The following is a 19,761-nucleotide window of genomic DNA, read 5'->3' as shown; positions in this document are numbered from 1 at the left end:
GCTCTCCTCTGACCTCCTGCAAGCTGTATGCTGCTAATCTGCCCAATGAACCCAGCAACCTGTGAAATATACCATCTGTTGACCAGCCACTCATGTTACATGTGTGCAGCACCTACTCAGACCTTAACAAGTCTCCTATTCAATTACATTACATTTGCTAACACATTTCTTCACAATAAGGATGGTTGACATTAACGGTCTAGAACCTTATTTGACACGTGTGACATCACTCATAACAGATGTTATACCATTCTAAGTGTAGAAACTCATAGAAACGATCAACTATACTAGATTAAGTAACATTAAGAGCAAACGATACAATTTAGAGGCAGATGAAAATAACCAAATAACCAGAGTTTCTATTTGAAGCGTCTGATTATTTCCACAGATGACCGAGCCTCAGGGCGTCTCCACATAACATTGATTTACGCGGATGTATTGTTATGTCTTAGTCAGTGGTGCCCCGGGCCTCTGGGTGATTGCAATTTAGTGGTGATCGCAGCGAGCTATGGGCTTAGCATAGCCACGAAGGGTAAATTAAAGTGAACTGATTTAGAGCAGCTCGCTAATCAATGCAATTAGCCACTGACAAGGAAAGTAATCATCTTTGAAATTGCAATGAAATAGGGAGCGAAAGCAGGGGTTGGTTGGATGGGGTTGGGGTCGTCTGTGATTGGATGGACAACGTCAGTCCTGTTGGAGGATTGGTGAACGAGCAGGAAGTGGACATTTCTCAGATGGAAATTAAAATATGGAAATTACAACAACAAATTCATTAAAAACTGTGGTTGAAAAATTGCTCCATGTCTTTTGTTTCCATTGAAATGGAATGGACCACAATTCTTATGTAACACCATTTTGGCAAACATCTTCCATTATCAAAATGAGCCATCCCAATTGAATACTGAACATATTGGAAGGCTGAGGAAATGATTTATACCCATATTTTATGTATTGAAATCCAAGTCACCACAAGACCTCCTTGTCTCATTTTGATATGCTGTCTTTCAGTCCCTTTATATGAAAATGGTTCCTTTCTGCTCGAGTCCATTGTCTACGCAGCACGCTATATTGATCTCCAGCCTGATCCCTTTGCATGTCTCCTTTGTGAATCTCACATGAGCCTTCCTTCCTGCCTGCTAGGGCGAGTCGCATCACTCCCAATCTAAATATAGATTCAGAAATATTCCACCGCTGCTGCTGCTTCTATTTTAAATAATTCCAGTGTTATTAAGGAGCAAGGAGATGCATCTCATCCCAGCGCTCTCTTGGCATTCCGTTCTTTGGAGTAATGCAATTTCCCCCCCTTTCCCCCCTTCTCCTCAGTGTGTCACATGCAATAACTTCAGTCGCTGCCCAGAATAAGGCAGGAGGAGAGACAGGGAGCGAGTGGAAAAAAGGAGAGAAAGGAAATTACGGGAGTGCCAATGCTGGCTATTTCTGTTTGGCTGTGTGGAGATGAGAAAGGAGGGAACAGACACATAACTTGTGATTCTCCATGTGATCTGTGCATTAGCTTTCTGACTATGTATTTTTCTCTTATTCAGGTGGCTCGAAAGCCTGAGATTGGAGTAAAGTGACAGTTTGGATTGCTATTTCTCATCATTTTCAAAATGCCACCAAGTTTCTCAATCAAGGGGGGATATATTCAGATAGAATCATTTGTGGGAGCTGTCCATCGTGGGACATCCTCACTCACTCACTCACTCACTCACTCACTCACTCACTCACTCACTCACTCACTCACTCACTCACTCACTCACTCACTCACTCACTCACAATTCTCTCCTCCCTTTATTCACTGTTGGTAGCTCCATCTCTCTTTCTTTCGTTTCCTGTCTTCTCCTCCCCCACAGTGTTTTGTGCTGCTCCCTCTCCCAGCCCATCTGTGTGTGTGCTAGCGCAGGCTGCCACTGAGACCCCCCGTCTTTCCCTCTCCCCCTGCCTGGGTACCCCATCAGAGACTCTGGGCTTTTACTCTGCTACCTTCCTGTTGCTTCACACACATACACCCACAAACATGTACACACACTCATGCATGCATATACTCTCTCCCCCTCTCCCTCTCTCTCTCTCTCTCTCTCTCTCTCTCTCTCTCTCTCTCTCTCTCTCTCTCTCTCTCTCATACACACTCCACCTCTCCCTTCTTCTCCTCCTCCTCCACCTGTCTGCTTGCGTCTCTCCTCTCCTCCTCCATCTCAGGCCTTCCCCAGTCCCCATGCAGTGCAGGGCAGACAGACATAGCGTCACAGCACATCAGGGGGCTAATGAGAAACAGTATGTCTGAGGGATAATGCATCCTGACCTGTCAGGCCATGAAACACAGCCCGCCTGGCATCGCCTGCCCCCTTCCTGCTTCCTATCCCAGCTGCTCCGACACTTTCAATCTGCCTTAAGTGGATCTGTTGTGGGTGGAGGGTGAAGCGCCGTGTTTTGGAGCCCCCCCGCCCACCCCTACCGCCAGATCGTGTGCCTCCCTGCTTCCCTGCTTCTCTGCAAAAGTGCTGAGGCGTAGGGCTCATCCAAAACCCACAGATGCTCTCTGAGTAGAACGTTAGGGGGTAGATAAACTTGTGCTATTGTGGTGCTTGGTGTGTTTACAGAGAAAGAGGAACTTAAGAGAGTGAGATTGAACATGGATGGAAGAGCATGAAAGAGGGTTGGACAAACACAGTACATTGACTTAGGTCGACCAGTCAAATCAAATCAAAATCAAATCAAATTGTATTAGTCACATGCGTTGAATACAACAGGTGTAGACTTTACAATGAAATACTTTCTTATGAGCCCCTAACCAACAATGCAGTTTAAAAAAAAATCTGGATAAGAATAAGAAATAAAATGAACAAGTAATTAATGAGCAGCAGTAAAATAACAATAGTGAGACTATATACAGGGGGGTACCGGTACAGAGTCAATGTGCGAAGGCACCGGATAGTTGAGGTAATATGTACATGTAGGTAGAGTTACTAAAGTGACTATGCAAAGATGATAAGAACAGAGAATAGCTGCGGTGTAAAAGAGGGTGGGGGTGGGACAATGCAAATAGTCTGGGTGGCCATTTGATTAGATGTTCAGGCGTCTAGCGGCTTGGGGGTAGAAGCTGTTTAGAAGCCTCTTGGACCTAGACTTGGAGCTCCGGTACCGCTTGCCGTACGTCTATGACTAGGGTGGTTGGCCTTCCTCTGACACTGCCTGGTATATAGGTCCTGGATGGCAGGAAGCTTGGCCCCAGTGATGTACTGGGCAGTACACACTACCCTCTGTAGTGCTTTGCGGTCAGAGGCCGAGCAGTTGCCATACCAGGCAGTGACTTGGGGCTCAGGATGCTCTCGATGGTGCAGCTGTAGAACCTTTTGAGGATATGAGGACCCATGCCAAATCTTTTCAGTCTCCTGAGGGGGAATAGGTTTTGTCGTGCCCTCTTCTCGACTGTCTTGATGTGCTTGGACCATGTTAGTTTGTTGGTGATGTGGATACCAAGGAACTTGAAGCTCTCAACCTGCTCCACCACAGCCCCGTTGATGAGAATGGGGGCGTGCTCTGTCCTCTTTTTCCTGTAGTCCACAATCATCTCCTTTGTCTTGATCATATTGAAGAAGAAGTTGTTGTCCTGGCACCACACGGCCAGGTCTCTGACCTCCTCCCTATAGGCTGTCTCGTCATTGTCTGTGATCAGAACTACCATCATTGTGTCATCGGCAAACTTAATGATGAAGTTGGAGTTGTGGATCTGTTGGGGTGTTATGCAAATTGGAGTGGGTCTATGTTTTGTGGGATAAAGGTGTTGATGTGAGCCATGACCAGCCTTTCAAAGCACTTCATTGCTACAGACGTGAGTGCTACGGGTCGGTAGTCATTTAGGCAGGTTACCTTAGTGTTCTTGGGCACAGGGACTATGGTGCTCTGCTTAAAACATGTTGGTATTACAGACTCGGACAGGGAGAGGTTGAAAATGTCAGTGAAGACACTTGAAAGTTGGTCAGCACATGCTTGCAGTACACGTCCTGGCAATCCGTCTGGTCCTGCAGCCTTGTGAATGTTGACCTGTTTAAAGGTCTTACTCACATCAGCTGCGGAGAGCGTGATCACACAGTCTTCCGGAACAGCTGGTGCTCTCATGCATGTTTTAGTGTTTTTTTGCCCCGAAGCAAGCATAGAAGTAGTGTATCTTGTCTGGTAGGCTCATTTCACTGGGCAGTTCTGTGCTTCCCTTTGTAGTCTGTAATGGTTTGCAAGCCCTCCCACATCCGACGAGTGTTAGTGCCGATGTAGTACGATACGGTCTTAGTCCTGTATTGACGTTTACCAGTTTGGTGGTTCGTCGGAGGGCATAACGGGATTCCTCCGGGTTAGATTCCCGCTCCTTGAAAGTGGCAACTCTAGCCTTTAGCTCAGTATGGATGTTGCCTGTAATCCATGGCTTCTGGTTGTGGTATGATGTGGGGATGATGTCATCGATGCACTTATTGATGAAGCCAATGACTGATGTGGTGTAGTCCTCAATGCCATCGGAGAAATCCTGGAACATATTCCAGTCTGTGCTAACAAAACAGTCCTGTAGCTTAGCATCTGCTTCATCTGGCCACTTTCTATTGATCACGTCACTGGAGCTTCCTGCTTTTATTTTTGCTTGTAAGCAGGAATCAGGAGGATAGATTTATGGTCAGATTTGCCAAATGGAGGGTGAGGGAGAGCTTTGTATGTGTATCTGTGTGTGGAGTAAAGGTGGTCCAGTGTTTTTTCCCTCTGGTTGCACATTTAACATGCTGATAGAAATTTGGTAAAACAGATATAAGTTTCCCTGCATTAAAGTCCCTGGCTGCTAGGAGCGCCACCTCTGGGTGAGCGTTTTCTTGTTTGCTTATGGCGGAATACAGCTCATTCAATGCGGTCTCAGTCCAGCATCAGTCTGTGGTGGTATGTAGACAGCTACTAAAAATACATAAAAATTATCTAAGTAGATAGTGGGGTCTATAGCTTATCATGAGATACTCTACCTCGGACGTGCAACACCTTGAGACTTCCTTAGATATCATGTACCAGTTGTTATTTACAAAAATACATAGTCCGCCACTTCTTGTGTTACCAGACACTGACTGCTGTTCTATCCTGCCAATACAGCTTATAACCAGACAGCTGTATGTTGATAATGTCGTTGATCAGCCGTGGTCGTTCATGAAGCATAAGATATTACAGTTTTGAATGTCCCGTTGGTAGTTTAATCTTCCACGTAGGTCATCGATTTTATCCAAAGATTGCACGTTTGCTTGCAGAATGGAAGGAAGTGGGGGTTTATTCGATCATCTATGAATTCTCAGAAGGCAGTCCGCCCTCCAGCACATTTTTCTCCACCTTCTCTTCACGCAAATGACGGGGATCTGGGCCTGCAGTATATCATTCATGTCGAACTCGTTAACGGATTCTGCCAGTCCGTGGTGAGTAATCGCAGTTCAGTTAAGTTTCAGTCATAAGAGACGGTAGCAGCAACATTATGTACAAAATAAGTTGCAATCAACGCAAAGAAATGAACGAAAAAACACAATTGGTTAGGAATACGTAAAACGTCAGCCTTGTTCTCCGGCGCTATCTTTAGTCGCCATCTTTCAACCCTCGCTATTCGTTCCTCTTCTTCCTGAGCGTAGTTTTCATATTCAGTGAGGCCATACAGGGCGGTTGTTTAAAATGCATCCGCTGATTTCCTAATGTGGAGGGTTGGAGTGTTGAGTTGGGTTTTCACCTCTCGGACAGTAATGTGACAACATGTGAAGTGTGCACAGCTGAGTTCTGAGTAACTTGGGGACCTCTGTGTTGGTGACACATATCAAAATGTCCAGATGAACATCCTGTATGCACACTGTAATTTGCGGCACATACTCACACAAACGGTCCAATATGTCCCATGTCTCATTGAGAGGGAATATCTCACAGGAAATAGTGGTGAAAAGGAGAAGGTATTGTGGGAGGCCAAGTTGGATGTAATTTACACAAGGCCAACCTCAGGGGGACGAGGGGGAGAAACCATTACCTTGCCCATAGCAACTGGGCCCTCTCATATCATATCATTGGGGAGTAGCTGTCAGCTTTCATATCAAAACAGATTCATTGCCCCTATCCCATACCAACCCCACACCCCACCCCTCTCTCCCTTTAAGGAATTTACTCGATTAGAGTGGAATAGACAGAGGAGAGGAACGAGATGATGAGACAGAGGAGGGGAACGAGATGATGACCAGAACAGAGAGGATTGAGAGAGATGGATGGATAGAATGGCAGTGGGCATGTCAAAGCAGGAGAAGGGGTGTAATGACATAATACTTTCCTGAGGCTTCAGTCTCACATTATCTCCTTCTCAGATGGAAACAGACAGACATGTTAAATAGCTCATAGGGATTTGTTCTTTTTTTTTTTTTTTGCCTCAGGCCCAACACATGTTGACAGTTATCGTTGTATGAGAAGATTGGAATGCCCCACATAGTGAACCGTCTTGCATTAACTAGTTAATGTCTGCTGGTTGGAGCATGGTTCTGGCAATGTTCTAGCAACATTCTGGCAACTAGAGGCGTTTCTAGGATTTGTACACATTCAGGATTGTTATTATTTTTAGGAGGAAAATGTTATTTTTATAAATGCATTTCTTGCAATTCTATGTCATATTACATGACTCGATAAATTACCAACATTTGTTTTGATAAGGCAAAAATGAACGAACATGCTATGCTACTCTGACACTGATAACCTGAGCTCAATAAAAATGATATGGTCTTGAATGCAACCAATGCAAAAATGTTAGAGTGGAGACAAATTGTAGCCCACAATATTACTTCCATCTGGAGGATTTTTCCCCTTTTCGCCCATGTGAACCTGAGTAAACCCAGTCACTCAGACCCTTAGCCATGCCTGTTTATTGGCAGCACACACCATCACGCACTGCCTTGGCTGAATTCAATCTTCTCAACCAAAACTCACACTCGTGAAATGTCATAAGCTTGCAGGGGAGACAGGCAGTCAAAGCAGCTGAACCAAGGTGCGATTTGAAGCTTATGAAATGTCATTTTTTTGGGAGTAGATTTGATTTCAAGCACTGCCTGGCTCCCTACAGACATGCTCCCTTTCAACTGAAAGTTAGGATACTACACTGTAGGAGGAAAAAATAAGGAAAGTGTCACTGGTGACACTTTGCGTGTTGAAAGTCCAATATCTTGAAACCTTGAATGCTGACATGCAAAACACTTTGAGACTTTGTTTCAACAGAGGACAATTTTTGTTTTTTAAATACCAAAATATTGTTTTTGAGCTCAGGTCACAACTCCAGAGCTGGACTTCTGTGTATTTCCTAGTATCCTTTATGGAATGCATTGTATTTTATCGTGTTAATTCAAATCAAGCTACCATGCAGAATAAAGAACAGGCGGCAGTTCTATTTGTTGTATTTCTATGCCAGAAAATTTACTATAGGGTTACTAGTGTATGCGGGAAAGGTGAATAAGAGGTCAAAGGGACAATTGTTTCTTGAACGGATGGTCAGGGGGCTGGAACATAATTACACATAATTTGTAGACTGCCCAAACAGATATAATATTTGACTGAAGCATAATAATTTCAAACCTTGTATACAGTCACATACGGTGCATTCGAAAGTATTCAGACCCTTTGACTTTTTCTACATTTTGTTACGTTACAGCCTTATTCTAAAATGTATTAAATAAAACATTTTCCTCATCACTCTACACATAATACCCCATAATGACAAAGCAAAAACGTTTTTTTGTCAACTGTGGGACCTAATATAGACAGGTCTTTCCAAATCATGTCCAATCAAATGAATTTACCACAGGTGCACACCAATCAAGCTGTAGAAACATCTCAAGGATGATCAATGGAAGCAGGATTCACCTGAGCTCAATTTCGAGTCTCATAACAAAGGGTCTGAACACTAAATAAGGTATTTAAAAAAAAAAATGGTGTGTAGATTACGGAGGATTTTTTAATTTATTTAATCCATTTTATAATACGACTGTAGCGTAACAGAATGTGGAAAAAGTCAAGAGGTCTGAATACTTTCCAAAGGCACTGTACCTACTATATAAGTGGGGGTGGGATGCAAGCATTCTAAGGTAAGCACCTGATAAGGTTTTAATCCTGTTAGTATTATGGTGATGAGGTTATTGGCATTTGACCTTTGTGACACAGGAAATCCTTCAGGGGTTCAACGGTTAGATACCAGTGGTTGAGATTGAATGAAAATATTAGCTTTTTGGAATGGTTCACCGATGAAGCGGAACTTCATTGGAAATGTATTGACATTACATACAGTAGTTGAATGATTTAAGTGATGGTCGCAGTCAGTAATCACACCTGCAATCTCTTGTGGGAACACATAAAAAAACACAAACACACACAACCCCCCCAACACACACGCATGTACACACGCACGCACGCACCCACACACACACACATACACACACATTGTCAGTTCAGTTGTTTTATCTAACTAAATAACAGTGGAATCAAATAGCTGACGGGAGATCAATACCCGGGGCCACACGTCCTGACCTTGACAGGAAGGAAAGGGTCCATGTGGGGGATCGATCCCTCAGGTACTCACCCCCCTCCAAGCATCTATCAATACCATCTCTCCATCTCATTTACATGTTTATAGTCTACAGGCTATAAGTCAATTACATAAAGGCCTGTCATGCCAAATAGTGTCCCCCTGCCAAAAAGTCCCCCCCCCCCCCCTTGTCACAATGGGATTCGATAAACTATTAGCGGCCCATTCTCTGGTGGTCAAAGGCTATGTTGTTGTGATCTCGGTCTCATGTGGTCAATAGCTCCCTCCTCACCTCCCACTGTAGCACGGCAAACTCCTAAAGGGCACCAAATTCCCAATATAGTACAATATGGCCCTGGTCAAAAGTAGTGCACTTCGTAGGACATATGGTGTCATTTGGGACAAACCCAGGGTTTCACACGTTGCTGTTAAAAAACAACATGGAACAGTCCTACTCAATAGACTACTGAGAGAAATGAGGTGACGGGAACTACCCTGGTGCGTTTGGATTACTGTTACAGCGCTAGTTGGTGATTAATTGGGACGGCAGGTAGCCTAAGCACATTGGGCCAGTAACTGAAATGTTGCTGGTTCGAATCCCCTTGCCCACTAGGTGAACAATCTGTTTGTGTGCCCTTGAGCAAGGCACTTAACCCTAATTGCTCCTGTAAGTTGCTCTGGATAAGAGCTTTTGCTAAAATTGGATTTGTTTAGACATTTTTATTGTTTTATTATTGTGTATTGTTTGACATTTACTGCATTGCTAGGAGCCAGTTACATAAGCATTTTGCTGCACCTGCTAAAACATCTGCTAAAATATGTAGGTGACCAATAAACTTAGATTTGATTTCAGCAACAATACCCATGATGGCAGACTCTTCTAAGACACAAGCTGGCAATGATGAGCATTATGGGTGCTTGAATGAGCTTCATTCTATAGAGTTTTCTTAGTCTGCTCATTCCCACCTTTGTGACTGGGATGCTGAGAAAAGCGAGTGGATTTGGGAGGCCAACAACAGTAAAGTCAGCATTATAGACTTATTGCCATCAATACGTTTGTTTATCCATTTGTATCAAGCCTTGAGTTGTACAATCTGACACAGTCAGCTCGTCAGCAGGGCTCTCTACTGTACTGTAGCACAATGACGTTCTCAGGACCCACAGGCCTTTGTGAAGGAAGCACAGCAGTCAAAGAATCCCAGCTAATGTACACGGGTGCAAAAACCAAATCACTCCCGCTGGAATAGAAAGATATGAATGCATTCTAACTACGCTTTCAACTGACAAACGCTGGTTTTGAGATCCCAGTACTATGATGCAGTGATGAGCAACAATAGGACTGTTCATTCAGGAAAGGTGGTCATTAACACTGGAATGAGAGCATGATTCATGTATAGTGCATTATGATATTTTTCTCTCTTTCTTTCTTTCTTTCTTTTTTTCTTTCTCTCTCTCTCTTCCTCTCACTCTGTCATCTCACTCGCTGCCTCTCTCTCTTACTTCCCTCTGCCGAGCTTATATTACCTTGAACAACGTTTGAGCAACAGACTGAGGTGGTTTAATGGGGCGAAGCTACCGTATGTCGATGTCTAGCACGTTAAGTGAAAGTTGTGGGCTCTTTCAGACAGTGTTGACTGACAAAAGTGTTATTATCAAACTCATCCCTGTCTCCACTCGTGTCTGTGTTCAAACACTTACTGACAGGTTCTCTACTCCACCCATGCTCTTATTGTGTTCTGTAGAAAGAAGAGCACGTGGTGCTCTAGGGACAGACTTAAGGTAGATAAGTGCTTAAAAATATATAAATGGTGAAATCACAATGGACGGAGTATAAGAACTTGTAAGAAAATGCTATGAGAGTAATTATGAGAACAAACTATGTATCCTGTCATACATGTAGGTGGTCAATGAGTAGTCATCTCATCATAGCTTATGGGAGATTCCACCCCAGGAAGGCCCGAAAATATTTTGGTATCTCCGATTGTTCTGGCAATTCTCACATAGAAATGTAATTGGGAGGGAAGAATGTTAGATATGCTTTTTACATTTGTATCGCAAACCACAAACCTATACATGCCTCCAGTAAGACCCTATGATTTGTGAACCATGCGATACAGAAAACAACTTGTTGTCAAAACAACTCTTGTCATTATACTTATAAATATGAATATCTCAAAAGTACCACTTTTTGATTCTGATTATTTTGAGACATGTTGTTTGAAAAAACATACTCTTCAAACATGTCACATTTCTAGAGCAGGCTCTCTGCTACTTTAGCACCATTTTGTCGTAACAATCACAGCCGTCCTTCAAGATTACACATTCAGAAAATCACCAGCAGAGAGTTTCCTTTAAATCCATCTTCCCATCCACTGTGTTGGTGGTGCTCATAACATGTATCAGATCTTGAAAAGTAGCAAAGAGCCCATTCTGGAAATGTGATGCACTTATAGACTATATTGTTTAAAACAATACGTCAAAAACATTGACAAAATCCAGGGACGGCAGGTAGCTTAGTGGTTAGAGCGTTGGGCCGGTAACCGAAAGGTTGCTAGATTGAATCCCTGAGCTGCAATGATAAAAGTCTGCCGTTCTGCTCCTGAACAAGGCAGTTAACCCACTGTTCCTAGACCGTCATTGTAAATAATAATTTGTTCTTAACTGACTGGCCTAGTTAAATAAAGGTTAAATAAATTTATTAAAAAAGGGTACTTTTGAGATATGAATATTATTATTGTTGAATAAATTAATGTGAAAAATAGCATTTCAGAATCTAGACCTACTCCATATGTTAGAGCACCCTAAGGGGAGTATAATGACACGAAGATGTCTGTATCGTGTACGTTTCACAGATCATCAGGTCTTACAGAAGGCATGTATGTATAGGTCTAAAAAGGGCCTAATATGGCCACTTTAATCATGTTCTTCTCCCAAAAAAATATTTTGACACAAACGTAAAAACCATGTCAAACATCCTGTTTCGTAACGAGAGAATTCTATTTGAGAATTTCCAGAACAATCTGAGATACCCATAATATTACTGGGCCACGCTGGCATGGAATCGCCCTATACTGTAACTGGAGCCTTGATAGTCACGGTAGACATTCTAGAGATGAGTGTGTGTTGATAATGCTCTCCAGGACATTGATGTCTGTTAGAAAAGTATAAGGTAGACTACCCCTCCCCCCACCCATACACATCTCCCACACACAAACAACACCCGATCCCCTCCCTCTTCCCCCAGAGCGGAGTCCAAGTTCCGAGCACTCAGCATTGATTATTAATAGAAGGCTTTAAAACAGAGGAAGGGAGAGGAATTGTCCTCCTCTTTATGCATACTGGAATTAACACCCACTTGTCAAAGCATCAGGGCTTTCCTTTTTCCCAGAACTGATGCAGTCTGAAGAAAGTGCAGTTCAACAGTGTGTTGCTAGCCTAATGGCTCTCTGCTGAATAGGATATTGTGTGTGTGTGTGTGTGTGTGTGTGTGTGTGTGTGTGTGTGTGTGTGTGTGTGTGTGTGTGTGTGTGTGTGTGTGTGTGTGTGTGTGTGTGTGTGTGTGTGTGTGTGTGTGTGTGTGTGTGTGTGTGCATGCTTGCGTTTTGGTGTGTGTGTGTGTAGGTAAGTAGGTAGCAGTGCATGGCGATGGTAAGAGAGAGATTTGTGGGGGGTAGAGGATATCATATTGGATATCTGAGACGTAGCTACAGAGTAGAGTGGAGAATCCAGGAGGGAGACATTTTGGACCTTGTGTTTCGGCCAAGTCATCTCCTCTCATTGTTTTGGAATAGGAAATTAGAGCCTTGTAAAATTCTCTTGTATGAGTAACTATGAGCAATTATTTTTTAAGCCTTGAGACAATTGAGACATGGATTGTGTATGTGTGCCATTCAGAGGGTGAATGGGTAAGACAACAGATTTAAGTGTCTTTGAACGGGGTATGGTAGTAAGTGCCAGGCGCACCGGTTTGTGACAAGAACTGCAACACTACTGGGTTTTTCACACTAAACAGTTTCCCGTATGTATCAAGAATGGTCCACAACCCAAAGGATATCCAGCCAACTTGACACAACCTTGGGAGGCATTTGGGTCAACATGGCCACAGTAGTCATCATCACATTGCTTTAAAAAAAAAAAGGTAAATGATTGATCAAATCATCAATACTATTACAGTGTACGAGTAAAGACGGTTCAGTGTCAGTTGTGGCATCCTGCAGAAGCAAACCGTATACAGCCACATCACGTCATCACGGATTCACTGGGTATTTATGCACTTTATCTAAAAGGGTGTCATGATCTGTGTTTTCCCATGGTGCATTTTACAAATCATGTGACCTCTTGTGCCTTGTTAATTCCCAATGGACCTGGGCATGCGTCAGCAAGTTGCTCAGTGCCTGCCTCGATCCTTCTCTCCTCGCTCCTTCTCTCTTCTCTCTCATTCTCTTCTATCACTTGCATTTGTGGAAAGTGGGACTTGAGACCAAATGGCACAACTTTATTTGCGGTCTTTGTGTATTCCCAGGACTAGATTTGAAGTGCCATTGGTTTGTTTGTTGTATAAATATTGAGTTACCAGTGCAATTGAAATATACGGTAACATAGTCACGTCATAGTTAAGAAGGAATAGAAAAAAAGCAGACACTAACACATAGGCCTGTGAATTTCCAGGGACCTCGCGAGATGATCTTATCACAATCGTTGTGCCGATATGATATGTATTACGATCTCACGATTTGGGCCTCCCGCGTGGCACAGTGGTTTAAGGCACTGCATTGCAGTGCTAGAGGAGTTACTACAGATCTGGGTTCATTCCTGGGCTGTGCCACAACCGGCCGTGGCTGGGAATCCCATAGGGACGGTGCACAATTGGCCCAGTGTCATCCTGGTTAGGGGAAGTTTTGGCCGGGGGGGCTTTACTTGGCTCATTGCGCCCAAGAGACTCCTTGTGGAGGGTCGGGTGCCTGAAGGCTGCCAGTTGAACGGTCTTTCCTCCAACCCATTGTTGCTTCTGGTTTAAGCTGCCACCAGCTTAAACCATGTTAAGGAGCACCGTGTTAAGGAGCACGGTTAGGTGGTTCATGTTTTGGAGGATGCATGACTCCACCTTCGCCTCTCCTGAGCCCGTTGGGGAGTTGCAGTGATGAGACAAGATTGAAATTGGGGAAATAATAAAAATAAGATGGAAAAATAAGCTATGAAGGAAAAATACTGCCGTTTTGGTGCAGGCACAGCCAACGAGCGCCAAAATAATATTGAGATATTGTCAAAACGATACATATCGTCAAAAAGAATATCCGATATGTAACAGATTTATCCCCCATCAACACTAAGACAGTTCAACTTAAGAGCCTGGAGCTCTGTAATTACAAGACTGGTCCCCATAGGACTTTCTCAACGAAAGGAAGTGGCCAACTTCGCATTGCTTCAATCAAAGCAGGTATATTTCAGGAAGAGTAACTGTAGTTAATGTTGTCCAACTTAGTGGGGTGGAGGTTTTGGTTCAAGCCAGTCTACTTTGTTCTGTGTGTTGTTAGCCAGTTTAATTCAGTTCAGTCTGCTCAGTGTTGTCGCTCTGCTTCTGAGCTGCTGCTGATGATGTGGGACTCATCCATCTCCAGCGGGGTCCTTCTCTGTCCTCTGACTGACTCAAACCTAGTGAGCACAAAGGTTACTATGCCTGCGTGCAGCTTCACTAGCCTACTGCTTCTCTGCCTGGGGGGAAATATTAATGCCTCTGCTAATCGGATTAACATGAACTATCCCACATCTGCAATGCACAGATAATTATGTTGTTTCAAATGTTTATTTTCTCGCTTTTAGGTTCTGGATGTTTTTTGGACAATCATCAGTTTTTTTTCTGTTGTCTGCTAGGCTGGGCATCATTTCAGTGGGTTTCCGGGGCTTATAGCTAACATAGACCAAACACCGCTTTCCTTGTCTAAAGGGCAATTTTGGTTGTTATTGCGATGATTCGTGGTTTTAGTATGATTGATTTGTGATTACTGGGCAGTAAATTAAGTTTTGTTATAAACGTCTTTAAAGAGAGTCATAATAAATGATGCTTGTACAGAAAGACTTCCAATACATCCATACTCACAATACATCCATACTCACAATACATCCATACTTACAATACATCCATACTCACAATACATCCATACTTACAATACATCCATACTCACAATACATCCATACTCACAATACATCCATACTTACAATACATCCATACTCACAATACATCCATACTTACAATACATCCATACTCACAATACATCCATACTTACAATACATCCATACTCACAATACATTCATACTTACAATACATCCATACTTACAATACATCCATACTTCCAATACATCCATACTCACAATACATCCATACTTACAATACATCCATACTCACAATACATCCATACTCACAATACATTCATACTTACAATACATCCATACTTACAATACATCCATACTTACAATACATCCATACTTACAATACATCCATACTCACAATACATCCATACTCACAATACATCCATACTCACAATACATCCATACTCACAATACATCCATACTCACAATACATCCATACTCACAATACATCCATACTCACAATACATCCATACTCACAATACATCCATACTTACAATACATCCATACTCACAATACATCCATACTCACAATACATCCATACTCACAATATATCCATACTTCCAATATATCCATACTCACAATACATCCATACTCACAATACATCCATACTCACAATACATCCATACTCACAATACATCCATACTTACAATACATCCATACTCACAATACATCCATACTCACAATACATCCATACTCACAATACATCCATACTCACAATACATCCATACTTACAATACATCCATACTCACAATACATCTATACTCACAATACATCCATACTCACAATACATCCATACTCACAATACATCCATACTCACAATACATCCATACTCACAATACATCCATACTCACAATACATCCATACTTACAATACATCCATACTCACAATACATCCATACTTACAATACATCCATACTTACAATACATCCATACTCACAATACATCCATACTCACAATACATCCATACTCACAATACATCCATACTCACAATACATCCATACTCACAATACATCCATACTTACAATACATCCATACTCACAATACATCCATACTCACAATACATCCATACTCACAATACATCCATACTCACAATACATCCATACTTACAATACATCCATACTCACAATACATCTATACTCAGAATACATCCATACTTACAATACATCCATACTCACAATACATCCATACTCACAATACATCCATACTCACAATACATCCATACTCACAATACATCCATACTCACAATACATCCATACTCACAATACATCCATACTCACAATACATCCATACTCACAATACATCCATACTTACAATACATCCATACTTACAATACATCCATACTTACAATACATCCATACTCACAATACATCCATACTTACAATACATCCATACTCACAATACATCCATACTTACAATACATCCATACTTACAATACATCCATACTCACAATACATCGATACTCACAATACATCCATACTCACAATACATCCATACTCACAATACATCCATACTTACAATACATCCATACTTACAATAGATCCATACTTACAATAGATCCATACTTACAATACATCCATATTTACAAGACATACATACTTACAATACATCCATACTTACAATACATCCATACTTACAATACATCCTTACTTACAATACATCCATACTCACAATACATCCTTACTTACAATACATCCATACTGTAGATATGCATTTAGGACACTGAAGAACAGAGAGACAGTTCAAATGGTACCAAAGTGCAGGAAGCTTAAACCCCATACACTCATGAAAACACAACTAGGCGCAAACTGGTTGAATCAATGTTGTTCCAATGTCATTTCTCAACCAATTTTGATGTGGGAAATACGTTGGATTTGAAAAAAGCACAATTGTTTTGTTGGATTCGCGTCCCCATCTCAACCACAAAAATGTTAAGTTAAAGAATAGGACTAAATGCGCTTAACATAAAGTTTGATTTGATTTAGTCCCATTCTTTACTTTGATTCTCGGTTGAGATGGAGACGTGAATCCAACATATCAATTATTCATTTGTAGACAAACTGGACTTAAAGCCAGACTTAATCAGTGTCACAAAAAATACATCTCCTTCAAATGTTGATATTGGACTGTGTTGACAAACCAAACACAACTCAATATCACTTTTGTAATATAGTAAATAGCCTTAAGTTAAGGCTATTTTTACAAACTAATGTAACAGTATTTATTTAACCTTAAAATGAGTAACACATATATTGCCACATTTTGAGGTTAGCCTACAGTAACTATAAATGTCTTCTTATGTAATCATAGAAAATGTGCATGTTCAAGATTGCATGCAAAGGTCGCAGATCTGTGGAGATTTTCACAATTGCTATAATAATCTGAGCAGAAAAGGCCTTAATCACTCGCACCATGTACTTTTTATGTAATCTCAACTGCAATCCAGGTCATTTGGTTAGACTATTAGATGAAGCACAGTGATAACACATTAAGTTGTATGAATACAAAATATATTTGAACTTTGCTTTGCTTTTAAATGGTTGAAAGTGCAGCGACACACATTTAGATGACAACGAGACCAGAAATCGGACATTGTTTTCCCATTGGAATTTTTTGAATCGGCAAATAAAGGTTGAAATCTCATTGATCAACGTCACAACCATATATGACCTATATTTCCACTTTGAATGACTTGGTGTGACCAGCGAGAAGTCTACACACACTATAGAGTGTTGGGACTGGGCATCAGACAAGTGTCTGGGGTAACATACTGTGTCTGTTTGGGAATAGAGTCATACAGACATACTGTCTCGGGCTATGGTCAGATGACCTATACTGGGGCGATGGTTAGACACTTTTTCTCACCTAGGAAATGAACACAGAGTCAATGCAATAGAACCCCTACAGAACATTCAACTTTGACTACAACACCCCATACTGTTCCTGGTACATCAACAACCAATGGTATTTACTCAGTACCAGTTCTCTCTCTCTCTCTTTCTTTCACTCTCTCTCTCTCTCTCTCTCTCTCTCTCTCTCTCTCTCTCTCTCTCTCTCTCTCTCTCTCTCTCTCTCTCTCTCTCTCTCTTTTCCCTCTCTCCCTCTCTCTCTTTCCCTCTCTCTCACTTTCTCATGGGCAAATATTGTACATTCGAGTTGTGCAAAGCTCATAGAGACTTACCCAAAAAGACTCAGCTGTAATCAACGGCCAAAGGTGCTTCTACAAAGTATTGACTCTCTCTCTCTCTCTCTCTCTTTCTTTCTCACTCTGTATGTCTGTCTGTCTCACTCTCTCTATCTGTCTCACTCTCTATGTCTGTCTGTCTCACTCTCTCCTCTCCTCTCCTCTCATTTCCTCTCCTAACCATCATTGCACTCAATTATGACCAAACAGTCAGTACTTCAAACACGGCCGAGATGTAATTAATCTACACGGAAGCAGTTTTAGCTAATCAATCCGATGGACTCACATTGGCAGTGAGCATACAGGCTTTATTGGATTATACAGAGTGAGCATTTCCCCCGTTCACACACTACTAAGGGCTAAACCAGGAAGACTCCCGACAGCAGATGCTCGTGGAGGTCCGCAGGAGGCCAAGGCACAGCTGTGCCTTTTTTTCAAATACAGCCCCTCCTCTGGTGCCCGCTGCCTTGTTTTGGAGGGTGTCGATGAGTTTGTGTATGTGCGTATGTGTGTCCATCCCGCCATACATACATACAGTGGGGTCCGAAATGATTGACACCCTTGATAAAGATGAGCAATAATGACTGTATAAAATAAATAATATAAAGCTATATTGTATGCAACGCTTTTGAGGGAAATAGTATCAAATATTACAAACACAATTGTAATCCTGAATGAATCATGAATGAATCGTGAATAATGATGAGTGAAAAAGTTACAGAGGGTCAAAGATCATTACCGCCAAGACATGCTAACCTCCCCTTGTCTTTGGGGTATGATCTTTGACCCTCTGTAACCTTTTCACTCATCATTATTCACGATTCATTCAAGATTATCTGCAATAATGGTAGCATCTACATTAATGTAGAAGTGTTTAGAAACATATTCAATTCTTATTCAATTCTTATTTAGTGACTCCAAAATGACACAATACATTTTGGAGTCATTTATTTTCTATTGGGCACAAAATAATCTGAAACGCAACCAAAACAAACTGCAAATACATCCAACAAGTTTATAGAGTCACAAGCTTGATGTAGTTATTGCGTGCTAGGAATATGGGACCAAATACTAAACTTTTGACTACTTTATTTATCAGAATCTTCAGGGGTGTCAATAATTTGGATCCCTTTGACCCCTACCTTTTTGAGAAAAAAGTATTACTTGTTCAACAAAATCTCTTTCTCTGAGCAATTGTATTAGTATAAGATATTATAATTTCCCTTTTTCCCTGAAGTCGCGGTCCTAACCAACTTCAGTGGGATCTCAGGGATTCCAACATGAGGCCAATTGTGATTTTAAAACAGTTCAAGAGTTTAATGTCTGTGATAGGAGAAAACTGAGGACGGATAATGTAGTTACTAACTAAATGAGTGAAAAGAAGGATGCTTGTACAGAATACAAATATTCCAAAACATATATCCTGCTTTCAATCAGGCTCTAAAGTAAAACTGCATACAATGTGACAAAGCAATTAATGTTATGTCCTGAATACAAAGCATTATGTTTGGGGCAAATCCAACACAATACATCACTGAGTATCACTTTCAATATTTTCAGGCATGGGGGTGGCTGCATCATGTTATGGGTATGCTTGTCATCGGCAAGGACTAGGGAGTTTTTTTAAAGGATAAAACTAAACAGAATACAGCTATGAGCACAGGCAATGTTCTAAAGAAAAACCTTGTTCCAACATACACTGGCAGACAAATTCCCCTGTCAGCAGGACTATAGCCTAAAACACCATGCCAAATATGCACTGGAGTTGCTTACCAAGTCAACATTGATGTTCCTAAGTGGTCTAGTTGCAGTTGACTTAAATCGTCTAGAAAATCTATGGCAACACTTGAAAATGGCTGTCTAGCGATGATCAACAATCA

At 41.6% G+C, this 19,761-nt stretch overlaps 1 protein-coding gene across 1 annotated transcript in view; it reads left to right on the top strand.

The window, feature by feature from the left end:
- gpr158a (G protein-coupled receptor 158a) overlaps nucleotides 1-19,761 on the top strand; it is a 100,522-nt gene that overhangs the window by 53,950 nt on the left and 26,811 nt on the right. The gene's annotated exons all lie outside the window — the stretch shown is intronic.

This window comes from Oncorhynchus keta, chromosome 4, assembly GCF_023373465.1.
Source record: "Oncorhynchus keta strain PuntledgeMale-10-30-2019 chromosome 4, Oket_V2, whole genome shotgun sequence".
In the NCBI taxonomy this organism is placed as follows: Eukaryota; Metazoa; Chordata; class Actinopteri; order Salmoniformes; family Salmonidae; genus Oncorhynchus; species Oncorhynchus keta.
This window is presented reverse-complemented; position numbering and strand designations above follow the sequence as displayed.